This window comes from Protopterus annectens, chromosome 3.part0 (assembly GCF_019279795.1).
Source record: "Protopterus annectens isolate FY-2018-M chromosome 3.part0, PAN1.0, whole genome shotgun sequence".
Taxonomy (NCBI): Eukaryota; Metazoa; Chordata; order Ceratodontiformes; family Protopteridae; genus Protopterus; species Protopterus annectens.
The window spans coordinates 161,774,995-161,795,134 of record NC_056731.1 but is presented as its reverse complement, the minus strand read 5'-3'; the positions used below and the strand labels follow the sequence as shown (position 1 = coordinate 161,795,134).

General features: G+C 37.1%; 1 protein-coding gene across 1 annotated transcript in view; it reads left to right on the top strand.

The window, feature by feature from the left end:
• The window catches only part of LOC122796791 (dynein axonemal heavy chain 5-like), a 2,204,633-nt gene that overhangs the window by 1,467,658 nt on the left and 716,835 nt on the right, over nt 1-20,140 (top strand). The gene's annotated exons all lie outside the window — the stretch shown is intronic.

Here is a 20,140-nt window from a genome sequence, read left to right as displayed (position 1 = left end):
TTAGAAGATGTAACAATGGCACTATACAAGGCACTGACCACATATTCAAATTTACTGCAAGAAGTTGTCTTCAGACCTACTGAATACAAACATTATGATTCAAATAGATTGAGACTAATTCAGTCAAACTTATACAAGGAAATAAAAGTCTCTGACTTGTGAGCAGCACATTAAGCTATAGACAGTGTAGTATAACTAATGGCAGAAGGTCAACCATCAAAGGTATTTCTACTATATTATATACAATCTTTGTATCTCACATGCCTCATTGATGAGACCCTCTTTCTGAATGAAAAGAAAATCATGTTATTGCTTTTACACCAAAATCTGTATCCTGTACAAAAAAAAAAAAACAAAACTTCTCCTTCACTTCATTAAACTACACTCCTGTTGAACATGTGAGAAACAAAAACAAATAGCCACCTTAAAGTTTGATATTCAAATGCAACAAGCTATCAAGAAAACCCACTGAAAAGTTGGACTCCTATATCGTAGCAAACACTTTTTCACTAGCAATGCCTAAAAAATAAATAAATAAAAATAAAAAATAGACTACATAGTTCCTACCTTCATTACTACAAGCTTCTCCATCTATACCAACATCTCTACTAAAAAAATTAAGTATAGGTGTTGATGATTTCCCTAGAAGTCAACAGTGTTGACTTCTAGGGAAATCAGACTTATGAAAGCATTACTTTTCAGAAAATGTGATGAACCCATGAAACAGTGTATCATACAAGGTTAAAGAATGTAAAACAACAAAGAAATTTGAGACATGCTGTTGTAAGCAGAAAAATAAATGAGGGGGCATGACCAAGATGGTGAGCAGTTAGCACTTTTTTAGCTTTGCTTCATTTTAACATCTCTGACAGGATTTTTGCTAAAAAAATTAATAAATAGAACATTCTGAAACTTGATGGATTTATAGTTGAACATCTGCTGAAATATTTACGACAAAAAAAAACAAGTTTGAAACTCTTTTAGTTGCTTTTTCCTGTCAAGAAAACTAGAAAGAATTGTCTCAGAATGAGCCACTCTAAGCCCAGTGTACAGGACAGTACTATGAAAAAAGATATACAGGCTATACTAAGTAACATCAGTGAGTTATCTGTAAAGACTGATAAATTAGAAAGCAAAATGGACAGTTTTAAAGAAGAATGTAAAATACAAGTTGAAGTGCTGAGTGAATCTATTAAACAGCAATCATCACAAATCTTGAGTACAGAAGAAGCAATATTTGATTTTGATGGAACATTACTTGACAATGAGAATAACACTGAATTTCTTCCGAAACAAAACAACTTATTCTGGTAAAAGATAGAAGACTTAGAGAACAGGTATAGAAGGAATAACATCAGAATTTATGCGATTCCTGAAAAAGAAGAGGGGACTGTATGATTCAAATCCTTAATACCTGGCTGCCTAAAACTTTGAACCTGCCTGAAGCTTTTTCCTTTGGCATTGAAAGGGCACATAGATCACTTTCTAACTCATCTTTAAAAAAAAAACACCTTCACCAATGTCAGAGATTGTAAGATTTTTCTAAAGTCAAGATAAGGATTTCATCTTGAAAGCTGCATGGGCTAATTATGCATTTAAAATGAAAGAAAATACTATAAGATTTGACAATGACTATTCGACATTAGTGATGTCAAAGAGAAAAGCATATGTGCCACTTGTTAAAGGTTTAAAGAAAAACAATATTAAAGCACAAATCTTGTTTCCAGTAAAAATAAAGATTCACCTTCCAGAGGTAAAGAAGATTGTTATCACCTTGGAAGATGCAATATACTTTATACTTAAAAATAAACTCCTAGAGAAAGCAGAATAAATGGACTGGAATCTATCAACTTCTTTGAAGAGAAATGCAACAAAAGATGGTTGATTAATAAAAGGCAAAAACAGTAAAAAACAAAGGACAAATGCAAATCAATGTATTTCATGGTTATGAATTTTTATTAATTTAAACAAGTGCTTGAATACTTATGAACAGGTGCTGAATATTACTTTTTAAAAAGTAAATCATTTATTTTTTTTTCCCTACTTCAAATGGTAAAATGTTAGAATTTAATTCTTTTAGCTATGTATGAAATTAAAGCCACTTATTTTTATTTAGAGTTTAAAAGCATAAGCTATTCATTTTATTTAAAGTTAATCATTATTATGATGAAACTGATTGTGGTACACTTTCTGATATCTTGGCATATTGGAGTAATGTACTATTAAATATAATGCAAGATGCAACAAATGACACTAAAGAAGTATGTTAAGTTACATTCTGGGTTCTTAAAGTGGTCCAGTCATGTGTTACTGATAGTATACTTGACATACAATAGCATCTAGGAAAGACATGCTATGTTATAAACAAAGTATAAAAATATAGCTTTTTACATATATAAAAGTTGCTATTGGAATAATATCAAATAATTAGAGTAACATTCACACTTTTACAAGTTAACAAGAAGTTATGTACTCACCATAACGTTCGATGTATGTCGTCCATCTCATCTCACATTCTTACCCGTGGGTTTGACTCAGCCAAACTTTTCTAGCTTGAAGTCTTCTATTGGCTGGGCAAAGAAGGTATCCCATGCTGCACTGTTCCATATCCCCAGATCTAGTTTGCTGCGAACACCACACTCATACCCCATGCATAGCAACATCCAAGTAAAGAGGAATAAACTAAAGGTGAAGGGAGCTTTAAAAACCAGAACTAACCTCCAGATCCTCCAGGAAGGGGGAAGGTGGGAGGGTAAGTAAGAATGTGAGGCAAGATGGACTACATACATCGAACGTTATGGTGAGTACATAACTTCTTGATGTTAAGTAGTCCAATCTCGCCTACATTCTCACCTGTGGGACAGCATCTCCAGCACCTACATCCTGGGAGGCTCAGAGGAAGATACTTCTGAGTACTGTGGAACCAAAGGAAGACCTGCCCCTAGATACCACGTCCAGCTTGTAATGAGTAACAAAGGTGTGAGGAAATGCCCAGGTAGCTGCAGCACAAATATCATCCATAGACAATCTGGACTGATAGGCTGTAGATGTGGATACAGCCCGAGTAGAGTGAGCATTGACTGGAAACGGTAGGTCTTTACCCCCTGAGGAATAAGTGAAAGAGATGCAATTTGATATCCATCTGGACAGGGTGATTTTGGAGACAGGGGACCCAATTCTGTTTTCCAAAAAGGAGACAAACAGCTGATCAGATTTTTGGAGATCTTTGGTTCTGTGCAGATAGAAACTTAACTGTCTGTGTACATCCAATTGATGAAATTTAAATTCTGCCTTGTTTGAAAAATGGGGAAAATACACTGGCAATTCAATAGATTGATTAAGATTAGATATGGATGCCACTTTAGGAAGAAAAGAAGGGTTTGATCTAAGAGAAACCCTGTCCTTATGAAAGATCAAGTATGGAGGTTTGATAGAAAGAGCTTGAATTTCTGAAATGCATCTGGCTGATGTGATGGCTATTAAAAAGGCAGTTTTCCAGGTCAAGAATTTTAAGTTACAGGTAGCTGCAGGGTCAAAGGGTGGTGAAGTAAGGGCTTGCAGAACAAAATTTAGATCCCAGGGCATGATCGGTTCTGAGACAGGAGGACGGAGTAACAGAGTGCCCTTCAGGAAATCCTTACAGAGTCTGTGAGCCATCAGACTAGGCTCATTAGCAACATGAAAATTAGAAATTGCTGCCAATTGAACTTTAATGGTAGCAGACGCTGAGCCCTGCTGGAAAAGCATAGACAAAAACTCCAAGACAGAAGCAATTGGAGCTGTGTAAGGGTTAATTCCTTGGGTATGAGCCCAAATAGAAAACCTCTTCCATTTGCTGGAATAAATCTTCCTAGTAGAGGGCTTATGAGAGGAAGATAAAATATGACCTACCTCAGGTGAAAAATGATGAAGCCTAACTAACGACAGAAGTGGAGTAGCCAGGCTATCAACCAGAGGGTCCGCAGAGAGGGGTGGAACTGTCCCAACATGTATGTCAGTAAGTCTGGTTGTGGGTCCAGAGTCCAAAGTGTGTCCACAATGTAGGGATGGAGAAAGGGGAACCAGACTTGACAAGGCGAGTGTGGAGAAATTAGAATCATTCTGCTGCCGGAGGATTGCACTTTCTGAATCACTTTTGACAGCAAGGGAAATGGAGGGAAAGCATATAGCAGACCAGAGGGCCAATTGTGGACTAGAGCGTCCCAGAGCGACTCCCCCTGTGGGGGGATCAGCATGAAGTAGCTGCTGCATTTGGCATTGAGGGGGTTGGCAAAAAGGTTGCAGCAAGGCTGACCCCATTTGCTGAAGATTTGTTCTGCAACTAGACGATTCAGGGACCACTCGTAAGGCATCAGAATAGCTCTGCTTAGCCTGTCTGCTATCATGTTGAACTTCCCCGGAATGTGTGTTGCCACCAGAAACCATTGGGAAGATACTGCCCTCTGCCACACTCGCATGGCCTCTCTGCACAGGGGGTATGATCTGGTTCCTCCCTGCTTGTTCAGATACCACACCACTGACATATTGTCCAAGTGTATTGCAATAGTCCCGAGAGGTAGAAAGCTCTGAAGTGCCTGAAATGCAAGTCGCACCACTCTCATCTCTAGGACATTGATATGCAGATGTATCTTGTGAACTTGCCATGTGCCTTGGACTGTCCTTTTGAGATAATGCCCCCCCACCCCATCTGGGAGGCAGCCGTGGTCACTGTGGCAACTGGTGGTGGTGGAACGAAGGGTTTTCCCCTGTCCAGATTGTTGGTGCAAAGCCACCAACTGAGATCCTGTTTGCATCTGTCCATGAGCAAAATAGGGTGGGAAAGTGGAAGTCTCTGGAGAGACCATTGAGCAAAGAGGAGACATTGAAGGAGCCTCATGTGCAATCTCGCTAGAGGGACTAACATAATTGTTGCTGCTAAAGTCCCCAGGAGTTGGAGAACCCATCTTGCCTTCGCTTTCCTCAGGGGTAGCAGGGCATGCACCTGTTGCTGTAAGACTCTGATTCTTTCCTGCAGTAGAAAGGCTCACATTTGAATGGTGTCTAGCTCTGCACCTATAAAAATGACATGCTGTGAGGGCAACAAGACAGATTTTCCCAGTTCAGTGTTATGCCCAACTGTTGACAGAGAGTGATGGTAGCATCCCTGGTTTGGATTAGTAGATGCCTGGTGGGGGCAGTGAGGAAACAGTCATCCAGATACGGAAACACTTGGAATCCTTGATGTCTCAAGTGAGCTGTCACCACCGCCATACACTTGGTGAACATCCTGGGGGCTGTGGTGAGACCAAAGGGCAGGGCTCGAAATTGAAAATGACTGGCTCCCAGCTGGAAGCGGAGGTGACTCCTGGATGCCCTGTCCATTTTGATATGGTAGTAAGCATCCTTGAGGTTGATGGAGCACATCCATACTTCTTTTCCCAACAATGGGAGAATTGACTGTAGTGTGACCATATAGAACTTGGACTTTTGTACATAGTTGTTCAGTTGGCTGAGATCTAATATGGGTCTCAGGTCCCCTGTTCTTTTCAGCACCAAAAAGAATCTTGAGTAAGTCCGTAATCTGATCTGGTCTGAGGGGACATGCTGGATGACTCCTTTTCCTGGCAGCTTTGAAACCTCTGAAGCTGCGTGACCCCTTTGACTGGGTGGAACGTCCGGGATTTTTCTGACTGGAGGGGGATCTGATGAAAAGGGGATGACATAACCTTTGGAAATTATTTGTAACACCCATCGGTCCTGGGTGATGCTTTGCCAAACTTCTGGGTATAACGATATTCAACCCTCGACTGGCTCAGGAAACGCACAGTCGGATATCCCATCAGGAACAACAGTAGGGAGAGCTGCGAAAGGAATTGTGTTCTCCCGAATTGTGGGGGCCCCCTCTGTCTCTAGGGTGGCATCTCCCTGAATAACCTCCCGCTCCTCTGCCTCTGGAAGGGGGCTCACCTTGTGCACCAGGAAAAAACCTCTGTGATTTTTTGAACCACATCTTCCCACCCCTCTGGGCCTTGGGGTAAGGCATAGAGGAAAGGGAAAAATGGACCCCTACAGCAAACAGAGTCTTTCCCTCTTGCTCACACCTGGTGAGGGTGTCTTTCACCTTGGTTCTGAACAAAGAAGAACCATCAAAGGGGGCATCAGTGAAAGAAGACTTGAAGGCCTCCACAAAATGACAAAGGTGCATCCAGGCTTGCTTCCTAAGGGTGACTCCTGAGCATGCTGCCCTACTCGCTCCCTCGGCTGCATATGAAATGAGCCGCATAGAGGAGTTAATGATGGAATTGAGAGTAGACACCTGGGCATTAACCATCTGGGTCACCGCCTCAGGAATGTTACCCGCGAGAGTATCTCCTAACTCTTTGAGGAGATCTCTCTGGAGCCAAGTAAAATGAGACAGGTAGTTCAGCGACCATAAGGTAAAGGTTGCTGATGAGAGAGTACACTTCCCGTACCGGTCCTTGGTCCTAGACTCCTTGTTAGGAGGATGGACAGAGGAAGAAGTCTCGGCTAATTCCTTCTGAGTGGCCGCCGCCATCACCATGGCATCCACAGGGACTCCTTTGGACAAAACCTCCTTACCCAGGGGAGCAGGCAGAAATTTATTGGGTCTCCTGGGTAGGGTTCCACCGAATCAGGGTTCTCCCACACCCTCCGACAAATTAAATCCAGGAGCTCGTCGAAGGGTGGGGACACCCAGGAGGCAGAGGGATGAGCACTAAAGGCCTTCAGGAAGACCGACTCCTCCTCGGAGGGGGCTTTGGATGGCCAGTCACCTCTTTGTTTCAATATCTCCAGGATGTCGGAGAAAGAAACATTGTCAGAGGATGACTTGGGGGACCCCTCCGATTCCTCGAGGTCAATATCTGAGGTGAGAGCCTCATCCTGGGAGTCTATGTGCTTCCTCTTGCATGTTTTCTTTCTTGGGGGCTCCTCAGGCAAAAACTCTGAGTGGCCCTCAGAAACTTGGGGACCACTCGTGGGGGTATCCCTAGGCCTTGGGGCTCCGCTGTCTACAGATAGGTGGTGATCAAAGGCTCTCACCGGAGTGGAAGGGGACAGCATGACCGACCTGCACAATGTGGATGAAGATCTGGCCAGCGCACTCTACATGGCCTCAAAGGCTGGCCCCCCTGAGTCCGAGGACCGGCCAGCCTCTGAGATCATGACAGGAGCCGGGGTTCTATGACCCGAGGCACCAATCGGGAGACTAAGAACCAAAAGATGTCCTGTGGTGTCCCCCTCGGGCCCAACTGAAGAATCCCGCATCCCAAACCCTGTGGACAGCGCCGATGGGGACGGAGCTGATGTCGGCACTGATGAGCCCAGCGGGGCTATCGGAACTGACCTAGGAACATCACATGGAGTGGAGCATTCCGGCTCCGAAGACAGAGATGTGCTCAGAGGAGGAATAATTGAAGAAGGTATCGGGATGGGCTCCGGAGCCGACTGGGACAGAGCGGAGAACAATTTAGCCAAAACCAGAGGCGGTGGCCCAGACGGTTAATGCCCAGGTGTCTACTCTGCACCACACTATCGACATCCACATCTGAAAGTGTCCTGGAGGATTTGGAGGACAGGGAGGGAGATCGGGATCTCCTCTCAGGTGACACTGGTCTAGTACTGGGCGATCGGTTCCAATATAATTGGAGCTGACGCTGGTTCCATCAACACCGACACTTCCTGCGGCCCTGAGGACAGTGGAGCTGAGGAGGTCGAAGCTAGTTTCATTACTTTCTCCGGTGGCTCCGAGGAGACTGAAGGAGTCGGAGATCTCTTTTTTGATTTTGTGGATTTTGATTTTGAACTGGAAGCAGAATCCATGGCCTCTTTGAACAAGGGTTTCAAGAGTCCCTTCAGAATTAACTTATTCTTTCTTTCTTGGAACACCCTGGGACTAAAAGCAATGCAGAAGCTGCAAGACTCTTGCAGGTGGATTGCTTCCAGACAATAAACGCATACTGAATGTCCATCGGTGATGGACATCTTGTAAACACACTTAGAGCACTTTTTAAAACCTGAAGGTTTGTGCTCCTTGGAATCTTTGGACATCTTGAAAATTAATCACAAATACCAATACAATGAGCAAGTCACTGCCTGACTGGAAAAACAACTACAGACACAGAAAAACACCATACTAAGCACAGGAACAAATTTTTCCACAAACAACAGCACACACAATCCTCAGAAGGGATACACACTATGACGACTAGGGCTAAAACCTCTAACTAAAATGGTTTTAGACCAAACTCGCATACAGAACAAGGAAGACAGACACTAAAACCTCTAATTCAAATAGTTTTAGATAGCAAAAAACAAACACAGGGACAAGTAAGGGGACGGACTAGGTCATCTAACTGAAACGGGGCCTAGCCCATTGGAACAGCTAGTGGGATACCACAAAAAACAATCACACTACAGATTATACCCAAAAAACACCAAATAGAAATAGCTATTAAAATAGCTTTTGTTTGTAACAAATTCTCTCAAGAAGAAGAAGAAAAAAGGTACTTAGCCACAGCCAAGAGCGAGACCACATCTGAGCTTCACGAGCAGCAAATGAGATCTGGGGATATGGAACAGTGCAGCATGGGATACCTTCTTAGCCGAGCTAGAAAAGTTTGGCCGAGTCGGAGCCGATACTCAGCTCCGAACCCACTGGAAAGAATGTAGGCGAGTTTGACTACATAACATACATGGTTTACACATAACTGTCATTCTTTTAATGTAAGTTTATATGCTATGTTTTCTTTAAAGATTGATAGTCTGCTTTATATCAGGCATCACATGCAGATAATGCTTGCTGAATCATTAAATGCTATTTCTTTGAGTGCAATGCTTTTTTAGTTGTTGGGATACTTTGAGATGGCGTTGTTGTTTTTTTGGTGGTTTGGAGGGGTTTGAGGGATTGAAGTTTGGTGTGGAGGTGGCTTGCATTCACATGCTAGGGATTTTGTTTGAATTGTAACTGATGGACTGTTCATTTTCAAGCCCTTATCATGAAAACCAGCTTGAAATGACTTAGAAACATGAGCACTTTTGCACCGTTGCAGAAGTTCTGAAAATTCTAAGAACTGTCCAGGTTACTTCTTCCTGTCTAAAAGTAAATAATCATAATATTTTGAATCATATGCTAAGACGTCAATGAATATAAATTAGATAGTAAGCAAAAAAATAGTGAATTGCATTCTAAACTACTGTCAGTTATTAAATAGTTCTAAATGCTTGAAAGTACCAGAAGGATAGTTTATATAGTAGCCTATAGAATGATACTTCTGATTAAAAAAAATAGGATTGCGTTTCTCTGTTACTGTCTCTTTTTAATGATAACAAATCTTAATATCTTAGAACTATTTATTACATAAAGCTTGAATCTTAAAAGGGAATATTTTCAGATGTTTGTTCAGATACTATTGGATATAATGTTTAAGAAGCAACTAGGGTGGTTAGAGTTTTCCAGCCAACTCCATTTCAACCAACTCAAAATGGCTCACCAGATATTGTATCACCCAGAGAAAACACCAGCTCTGAAAAACATCATTCACCCCTATATTAACCTGCAATCTTTACGCTCCTCCAATAAGATCTTAGCTCAAACTACCAAAGCCAATAATTCTGCTGGGGATTCTCTATTCTCAAACTTTGTAGGTAAAATGTGGAACTCCCTACCGACCATGCTCACCTCAGAACCCTCACTCCTACAATTCAAAAAAAAGCTTAAACCCCATCTCAATACTCTCTGGCAATGTCCCTGTTCCAAACCTGATTAACCACTATCATTTACCCTTCTCTTACCTCACTATCCTTAACCGCTTTTTAACAAGGCGCCTCGCCTTTGTAACTGACCTATGTTTTTTTTATATGCTGCTGTTGTTTTTTTTTTTTCCCAAGATGTGATGTATCTTTATATTGTATTTAGAACTCAACTATCTTCCTTTTTTTGCATTAACAATGTTCATATGTCTGTTATGTACTTGGAGCTTTTCTCCCCGGGCCTCCGCTGAAAATGGACATGTATCCAGTCGGACTCTCCCGGTTAACAAATGTAAAATAAATAAATAAAATAAATAAAAAAAATAGGACTGATTCTAATAGTAGTACTAAATTAAAGAGTATAATATATATAAGGGTAAATATAAATGTTCTAGTATATGATGATTCATACTAGGATTATAGCTAAAATGTAAAACTTAGGAATATAGTTATCGTATAAAACACAGTATACAAACAGAAATAAAAAGAGATCAGAATAAAGAAATATGCATATAGATAAAGAACATAAATATGTATACAAGGGTGGGAGGTTGGCATAGGCACAAGGTGCAGGGTTTGATTCTCACATAGGATAATTGGCTGAGTTTGGAATGACCCACATAGCCTGGTACTAATTTATGAACTTATGATCCTATGAACAACTTTACACATAGTAAATAAAATAGAAAAATATAAAATCATCTGACCTATAAATTAATAAATATGAAAATAACAACTGACTTCCTCCCTATAGTAGAACAAGGAGATAATGTGAGGTACAGGAAAAGATAATTGTAGAGATATTCAGTTTAGTTAAATTATAATAAAGATTTTGAACATCTGTTTAACTTTTCTTATTCATAATTACTCACAGATGTGCTTTTTAAAGATGATGAATACTAAAAAATATGAGACACATTAATATGAATCAGAAACATGTGCTAAGCATTGTTAGCCTAACGGAGAGTTTGAGAGGTAGTTTTTTTTTCATCTTTTTCAACAAACTAGGAATATGTTATTCCATGGTAGAATATTTTAAGGATATATCATTAGGTAGTTTTTATTTGTTTTAAAAGTTTTGTCCATAGCTAAAAATTTCATATTGTTATATATAAAGTATATAATAAGTTATGTACATAAACATGATTTCATTATGCATGTGTTTTTTCTCTCTTATATAAATGTCTGATTTTAAATGCATGTCTATTAATATTAAATAGTAAAGAGGGAGAGTCTGTTCAAATACTTGCAATTACATAAACCTCAAATAGTATTTCTACAGGAAACACATTTATTTAACTTGTAAATAAACTTTCATTAAATAATTATTTGGTTTTAGCAGGTTTTGGCTTTCGAGTTAAAATAAGAGGCACCCTCATTTTATGAAAGAACTCACCAGTAATGCCTTAAGTAATAGACATCTACGTTCATAAAAATGGTATGTTAAGCATTGTTATAATTGAGTGGAACAGAAAACTATATACATTGGTGAACTCTCATTGGATTCCAGGGGTTAGAGCAAAATATACAAAAAGTTACTTAGACACTATAGCCTATTATATGAAAGGTGAAGTCAATGGTTGGTGATTTTAATTGTATTTTATCAGACAAGATTCCACTGCAGATAGAAAGCTGGAAATCACAAATTCAGCCAAATTCTTAGTGCAGTTTGTAAATCTAATGAATTTAAAAGATATATGAGAGCTAAGGAAAACAAACTCACTTCAATTTACCCATTATTTATATAGACATGGAACACAAATATTGATAACATTTTTGTTTCAAACAATCTGTTATCACATGTCAGGCAGATTTCAATTGTTTCATGTCCATTGGCGGACTATAATGGGATAATCTTTAATATTATTTAAAAAAATTACAATTTAATAGATCACAAGAGATTACCAGTGTACATGATTAAAATAAAAGGATTCAATGATTGGTATGTTAAAGAGATAAAAAAGTTCCTAGAAATAAACATGAATGGTGAAGTATCTGACAATGTCTAGTGGATTCACTAAAGGCTTACTTAAATGAAAAAGTTACAAGCTGGTATATTAGTAAAATAGGATAATGGGGTAAAAAACTGAATACACTAGAAGCTAAAACAGATTAAATTAATTCTAAAATCAAATGACATTACCAGTTAGTCTGAACTTAAGAACTTTAGATACAAAATATGTTCTAAATTCTAAATCATAAAGTCTCAATAAACCTGGAAAAGCCTAAACATCAAGCATATTCAGTAGATCATTTAAGCTTGCATAAACTTGCTCTTAGATCAAAGAAAATGAAATAAATCATATCAAAGAAATTATAACACATATAAATAATAAAAAAGAAAGAAAAGTTACTAAAGGTATTCTTGAGGGTTTTAAAGCATTTTATGAAAACATAAATAATAATACAAATCACCTAGATAGAGATGATATAGTTGTAACTTTTCTAAGGGGAAAATATAAATAATAAAATAACAAGTGAACAAATAAAAAAGATCAATAGACCATTCATTTTAACAGAAATAAAAGATTAAATAAAAAAGTTAAAAAATAATAAGGTGGCAGGCTTAGATGGTCTTATACCAGAGCTATATAAAATACTACTGGATGATGCAGTTAAAATATTAGATAAGGTCTATAGAGAAATAAAACAACTACTGAAGTCCCTCCATCATGGAAGTATTCCGTTATATCGCCTATTTTAAAACACGATAAGGATATTACAAAGAGTTCATCATGCAGACCTATTTCACTTTTAAATGTGCACTATAAGATGTCCATGTCCATTTTAGCTAACAGAATTAATCTGCTTATACCTAAACTAATTAACAATGATTCAACTGGGTTTATTTTAAAAAGACAAGTACAGGATAATATAACAAGAACACATACATTAATAGACCATGCAATAAAAATAAAAAAATAACTTTCTATCATTAATCTTGATTCAGATGAGGCTTTTGACTCACTTAATTGGTTGTACCTGCTTAAAACACTGAGAGTGTATAATTTCTCACCTGAGCTAATTGCATTCGTTTCTGAGTTATACAATAACTATTGTGCTTATGTTAAAATAAATTATTTTCTTTATAATTCCTTTAATTTACAAAAAGGCACAAAACAAGGTTGTTCATTATCACCTTTACTTTTTGCATTAGCAATGGAACCCTTTGCTAATAGTATTATATCCAATAAGAACATTAATGGTATCAAAATAAAAGAAGAGTTTAAACTAAAGATTCAACTCTTTGCTGATGATAGTTTGCTAACAATATAAAATATGGAAAATTCATTAGAACATATAATTACTTCAGTGAATCAGTTTGAAGAAATTTCAAACATATGATTTTATCATACTAAAACAAGTATATTATTAATTAATAACAAATTAAAAAATTCATACAAAAGTATTCTAACTTCAATTGGAATACCAATCAAATGAAATACCCTTGTATAACCATTATGTCTAATAGTAAAGAAATGATACAAACTTTCAACAGGTTGTTGATAAAGTTTCAAGTTTAGTGACAAATTGGAACAAATTATTCTTTATTATGGAAAAACAATTAATGCTTATTAAGATGACAATTCACCATGAGATATTTTTGGCATTCTAATAAACCAATAATTTCCTTTGATTGGCACAGAAATGTTGGGATAATGGTGGAATAGGATTCCCTGATATTCTTTATATGCTACTTCAACAACTGTAAAAGTTATAGCATTGTGGATAAATTCATCTTATGATTCAAAATGGAAACAAATACAGCAATAAATGTTATTAGTAAATAATAAGTATATCACAACCAGTCATAAACAAATAGTCCCTAATAGTTTTATCAAGTTATTAAAGATTTTGCATAAATGGAATTACACCCTCTTTTCAAATTCCCTATTTAAATAACATAGTTTCCTCTCTCCAAAAGTTCACATATTCTAACCATTGTATTAAAGACTTAATATTTTTTTTTCAATTGCATATACAAATTTCTCCTTAGAAACTCATAATATCAACAAAATGCTGGTACTGAAACAACAAAGTAACTTAATTTATGGGCATCAGTTCTTAAATGGAACTGAAATATATACTGTTAAACATTTAAGGTCTAAATACAATCAAGATTTTGAGAATTTGTTAATTTTACAAATATTTATAGACTTTATGAACACAGAGATAAATAAGATAATTAACATAGATAAGAAATTATTCCCCAAATTATTGGAATTCTTAATAAATATCAATAATAATGCAATGAAAAATAACTCATATTTATCACAAATTTATAAAATGCTTACGTTAGATTTCATAGGTTAGTACTAAGCTAACTGCCCTTGTGAGCCATTTTAAGCCTAGCTAATTATCCCTTGTGAGACTCAAACTCTGCACCTTGTGTTTGTAAAGCAAGTACCTTAACCATTAGGCCACCCTCCCAACCTTTCAAATATTTAGACAATTCCTACTGGAACTATTCCTCAAATATTAATAATGAAGACTTCTCTGAAGAATACAAGAAATTAATATTAAAATCTACAGATACAACCACATCGTCATTATTCTGGAAAATCTTTACTTAGAAATTCTTACGCAGAGCTTTCGTCACTCCTAACAAATTTACAATTATGTATAAATCAAATAGAATTAAATGCTGAAGATGTGATTCTGAAATAATAGCTGACTGGACACATATGGTATATGAATGTGGAGTCATCTCCCCTTTTTGGAAATAAATTAATAGCTTAATTCAAACTCTATGGTCTCACTTTTAGTGAATGATCTGGTTTCTGAGATTATTCCAAAAACAAAGTGCCTCTTCTTTGGTCTGTTGTTACTATAGCCAGAAAAGTAATTACTAAAAATGGAAGAGTAAAGTTACCCCTCCAATGTTGAATTTAGTAGCATGGCAGAAATTGTTTGCACTAGTGAACTGCATGCTGTAAAGATGACAGCTTCTAATATTGCACATTCATATAAACCTTGGCTTAAACTTAAAGATATGTCTGAAAAATATTAATTGCTGATATATATAACTTTGCTGGATTGATCAGCTGTGGACTGCGTGAATAGTTATTTCTTTGTTTTATAATTGATTTGTTTATCTACATTTTTAAAACCAAATAAAAAATTATAAAAAAAAAAGAAAAAGAAGTGAAGCTAGTGGTGAAAGAGAAAACTGCACAGGAGCAGAATACTAAATTCAAGTTAATGTCATGGCCCTTTGATCTTGCTTTGTTGGTTTGTGCACATGCTAGTGTTATCTGTGTGCTGCACAACAGTAAATAACAGCCATGCAATTGATACTGACTTCTTGTCTTAGATTGATCAAATGTAAATAGCCAATATGTTATTTACTAAGAGTAATATAATAAAGCTTCATATAGGAATAGCAAAAATGTTGGTCCTAGGGAATTTTATGATATTATTATGTGATAATGAAGCAGTCATATGAAAACTTACAGAATACTTTTCATGTGCTACAAACTTTTTTACTTCAAGGTAGCTTCATTACAAAGCCAGCATTTGGTTGTTCTCTATGAGCAATTACAAATTATGATAAACATGTAATCATTTCTTGTACACTTTATGGGCATGGATTAGACACACTAACTGACTGACTTTAGAAAGAAATGCCAAGCTGCGTTTCTGAACAGGGTTCCTAAATGTCAATATAATCAGAGTAGAATGTTTTGGTTATCCACATATAATCTAAAGACCTCAGGAACTGTAAAGAAAGCAATACCTTTCAGTATAAATTATGTTGGGGTCTATATTAGAAGTTTGAATGCACAGATGTCCGAACACCGTAACATCGAACTGGGAAATTAAAAATGTCAAAATAGCAAAGCCGTGGAACACCGAATTTTTTCCCAGGGAAATACTTTGGTGGGCCGTTTCCGCAGCTTTGGTATTTCCTCCACTGTGGTACAATCTCGGAGTTGGTATATTTAAGTGGGGGTGTGTGGGAGGCACAGCCCCCCATGTCGGGGGGGGTGGGGGCAAAGCCCCCAGATTAGAAACATTTTACAGTGTACGTGTGTCTTTTGGTTTTGTACTGGAACAGCAATTTTTTTTTCCCTGGGAAAAAAATCACTGTTCTGTGTGTTCGAAGTTATTGCATTTCGAACTTCTGGGTTCGACATTTACGTAGTCAAACTTATTGCAGTTCGACTATGTGATATAGACCCTTATGTTGTACTGTTTCAATGTATTACTATAGCTAAGTTCTTGCAGCATTCTGTAAATATTTTATCCATATTAGTCTTACATTAAAACTAAAGATCACCGGTACTTTCATATTCTTAAGCAACATTGCTAGTGTTTCTGTATACTGTTTATCATGATACAATGTTGCTAAAAGTCTATTAGAGAAATAATTGAAGGAGAGTGCGCAACCTGCAGTTCTGAACAAAGGCATTGATTTCACACCACATAGGTTTCCAGCCTTCACACTTCTATTATTTTATGCTTATTATTGTTTGTAAATAACATAACAATATAGTTGCACAACACCACACCTGGGGCTTCCAGTTTAACAACACAGCTAAGATTTAGCACCAGTACTGGCTCAGCCAATAGGTATAATAGATTTGTAGTGAATGGAGCACCATTATTATGCTTAAAAATCAGTTAAATGACATATTAATTCAGTGCTACTATAAATCAAGACCCGACTTTAACAAACACTTAGAAGGGTGTTTAACAATTGTTAAGCACCCCTATATTGCTAACATTGCATCTGGTCCTACATAGGCACTGAACAAGGGTGTTATTTAACTGATATTTGTGCACAAATAATATCAACATAGCACAAAAAAGGTTAATTTCAATTCTGTTTCTGTCTGCTGTCTACATTACAGTCAGTAAAATTTATCTGGGAACCAGATACTTCCCTTGCACAGGAATATGTAAATCCATTCCCAACTTCATTCAAAGCTGGCACAACACTTCTGTTTTTTATTTATTTAATTTTTTTGTGAATTCTATTACATGGAGCGGACAAATCTCCATGCACTACAAAGAATTATGACCAGATCAGTAATCATAACTTGAACTTATGTGTTCTTCATATGGATGCCAAGATTCACTTCTGGAGCTTCAAAAGTAGACAAAGTAATACTTTTCTTGACCTGTACTGATAACTTATACAACAAATTGGGATTACATTTTCCTTAAGTATGGTTCAGTTTCTTTTTGCCATTTCTTGCATTTGTCTTGAAAAGCTCATGCTATCAGCTTTGTAGGAATCTGGTAGTTAATATTGATTCTGTATTAACTGACAAAAGCCAAACGACTATTGGTAGCTAATTTTACTATGACTAACAAAATCTTGGTAGTAAGAATAGTAAACATACCCCGTAACCATGTGTATTCCTTTTATCCTGTCATATCTGTTCTGCAGTTTTCCAGTGTTTTAGTCTCGTAGTGTGAGAGAGTCCTGTGTCACAATGCGTATCTTTCTTATGAATGGCCCTTATACACAGACACATTTTGTCACGGTTACATGCGTTTCTATATTTCCTAAGATGGCCGTTTTTGCTTCTCTTTTTGTAAAGAAGTAAGGGTGGTATGATTTTTTTCTTGTCTATTGCTGCTTCTCATACTTTGTTTTACTAAAGGTAGTTGTTGGGTATTTTACTTTTTGTCCATTGTGTGAAATTTCAGCAAATTAGAAGGTTGTAGTTTTGTTTTTCTTTAGAATGAGTTGATGCTTGTCTTTTATGTTTGTTCTTGTTTTGTTTTAGTTTGCACTACTGTACCTTCACAATTTGACTTTTCACTGATTGTCCCCATTGGAAGCGCTATGCTTGTGAGCTTTTTTCAATTATTCCTCTTCAAAGAGTTTCAGACTTTTGACCGCCTCTAGCTACTGAATGTCTTCTGATTCTGTCTGTCTGTCTCTCTCTCATGTACAACTTTTTGTTTCTCACGCTTGTTTATTCCTCTCCTCTGTAACTTCAGGGCAGTTTGCTTTTCAGTTAGGTTATATTTTACTGGGCTCTTTGTGGTGTTTTGCTAACATAAAGAGTTTTACTACATGAATTGTAAAAGTTCTCAGCATGTTATCAGCCAATTCTATTTTCCCTACCGGTTATTTGTAAATGTCTGTGTTGCCACTGTTTTTGTTTTGCTGTTTCAGTGCTGCTAAATGATGGTTCCTGCAGTGATGTCATTAGAGTTTCAGTCAGCTGCTTGCTGTGATTTAAATGCTTTACTATTGCTGTTTGAGATTTTAGAGCTTAATAGACTATATGGTGCAATATTCTTTTAGTAATGGGTACTGCTTATTTGTCGGGCTTTACGTTGCTATGTACTACAAAGCTATAAAGCACTCCAAACCATTATGTTAGATGTGTACAGCATGACTGGTTGCTAAATTGCTGTGCTGTAATCCACTTTCCTTTTGGTCCTCTGTTCTACACACAGGCAACTGTTTTCAGTACACCATTGTTTAGGTTCACACCTTGCAACCTTGCCATGACATATTGCCGGCCCAGTTTAAGTAACTCTGTTGGTTAAGAAAGGTTGCTGTGACCAGAGCCACATTTTCACTAACACTTTCAGTTTAGGACATGTCTTGCAAGGTTTTTCTCAATGTCGTAGAAGGTTATAGCATGGCATAGTTAGCCTTTGTTACTATCTTCTGTTAGTCTCTTCCCAACATGATATGTTGGTATAGAGTCAATTAACATCTAAACTACAAATATTCCACAATGTTTTCATTTGTAAATTATCCATTAGCTTAAGAAATTCAGTTGTATCTTGCATTCTGGATCTAATACAATCTAAAAGCAGTATAAAATACTGCATAGGAAATGCAGAAAGTGGCACTGTAAGTGACCCTGTCCCTGACACCATTGGTCTTCCTGGAGGTTAAAGGAAGTGGCACTGTAAATGACCCTGTCCCTGACACCATTGGTCTTCCTGGAGGTTGAAGGAAGTGGCACTGTAAATGACCCTGTCCTTGACACCATTGGTCTTCCTGGAGGTTGAAGGAAGTGGCACTGTAAGTGACCCTGTCCTTGACACCATTGGTCTTCCTGGAGGTTGAAGGAAGTGGCACTATAAGTGACCCTGTCCCTGACACCAATGGTCTTCCTGGAGGTTTAACAGAGCTTTTATTCATCTTAGGCAGCATATAAAATGTCTGAATCTGTGGTTCATCTATTTTAAACTCCAAATCCAATTTTTCTTAAAAATACCCAATCTTCTGCTACACTTTTAGGAACAGTGACAATATTTAGCTACAAAGGCCATAATTCACACTTAGCATATATGTAAAAGGGCTTTCTTTAAAATAACACCAGTGGTATGGCTTGGCATATCAGAGAACATCAGGAAACTGGATAATTTGCCTTTATTTAATAAATCCCTCAGAGACCATCTGCTTGAACAAAATGTAATTGCTTTAGAGACTTAGGATAATGCTTCAAGGCATAGGCCACCACACATCTTTAATGTTAGTCATTAATTCTATGATTTATATTTTTGCCGACTTCACAATGGGTAGTGTATATTTTGATGATGTATGTCACAGTATACTTGCTATAATTTTAGACTTTATCGTATTAACAATGATCAGCTGTTGGCGAATTAACAAATGGGTGCCAGCCAGCCTTTATTATTGTGTCTGTTTAATTTTGTGAGGGATATCTTGGCTGTGCATTCTATGTTGTCATTTTGTGAAGTGTAACTGGGCTGGGCATTCTGTGCTACACAGTCTACGATTATTAACTTTGCCTTCTTAGTAAAAGATTTCTCATTGCGCTTCAGCAAATAATGTTTCCCTGTTTAGGCCACATTTTAAATGTACACTTGCATGTTAGTCTAACTCTTATGTTTTATCTCTGCGTCAGCACTGCTGTGTTTGTCTATTCAGTTTAGTTGTTTTCATTGTTATGAAACTTGTACAACATTCATATTCATTTTGAAGTAATTTATATTGTTAATGTTATGCAAATTTCATATTGATATACATATTTCACTTGTTGTATTATCTATTGTTAATGTATTGTCTTGCCCTTGTAGTCTATATTGGCTGAAAAGGGTCCTTGAACAAGTACAAATATCTCATTAGCAAACTGTAAATTAAATACATTTTTCAGTAGACATGACTGCTGTCAGTTTATGAGAAAGGTGGTATGATTTTATATTTGGTGATAGCAAAGTCTTTCAGTTTTAGCACTTCTATAGAAGGGATGGGAGTTATATGTGCTGTGTTTGCTTCTGCAAGGTTAGTCAAAAGTTGCAGCATCTTCAAATTCATGCATGGTAATTAGAAGGCCAGTGGAACTGATATAGAATGTGGTTACTTTTTTTAGTTTAGATGGCCTTTTTTCTCTTTCTAGATAGTGTAGAATTATTTTTCACATAATTTTTGCATCTGTGTTTTTTG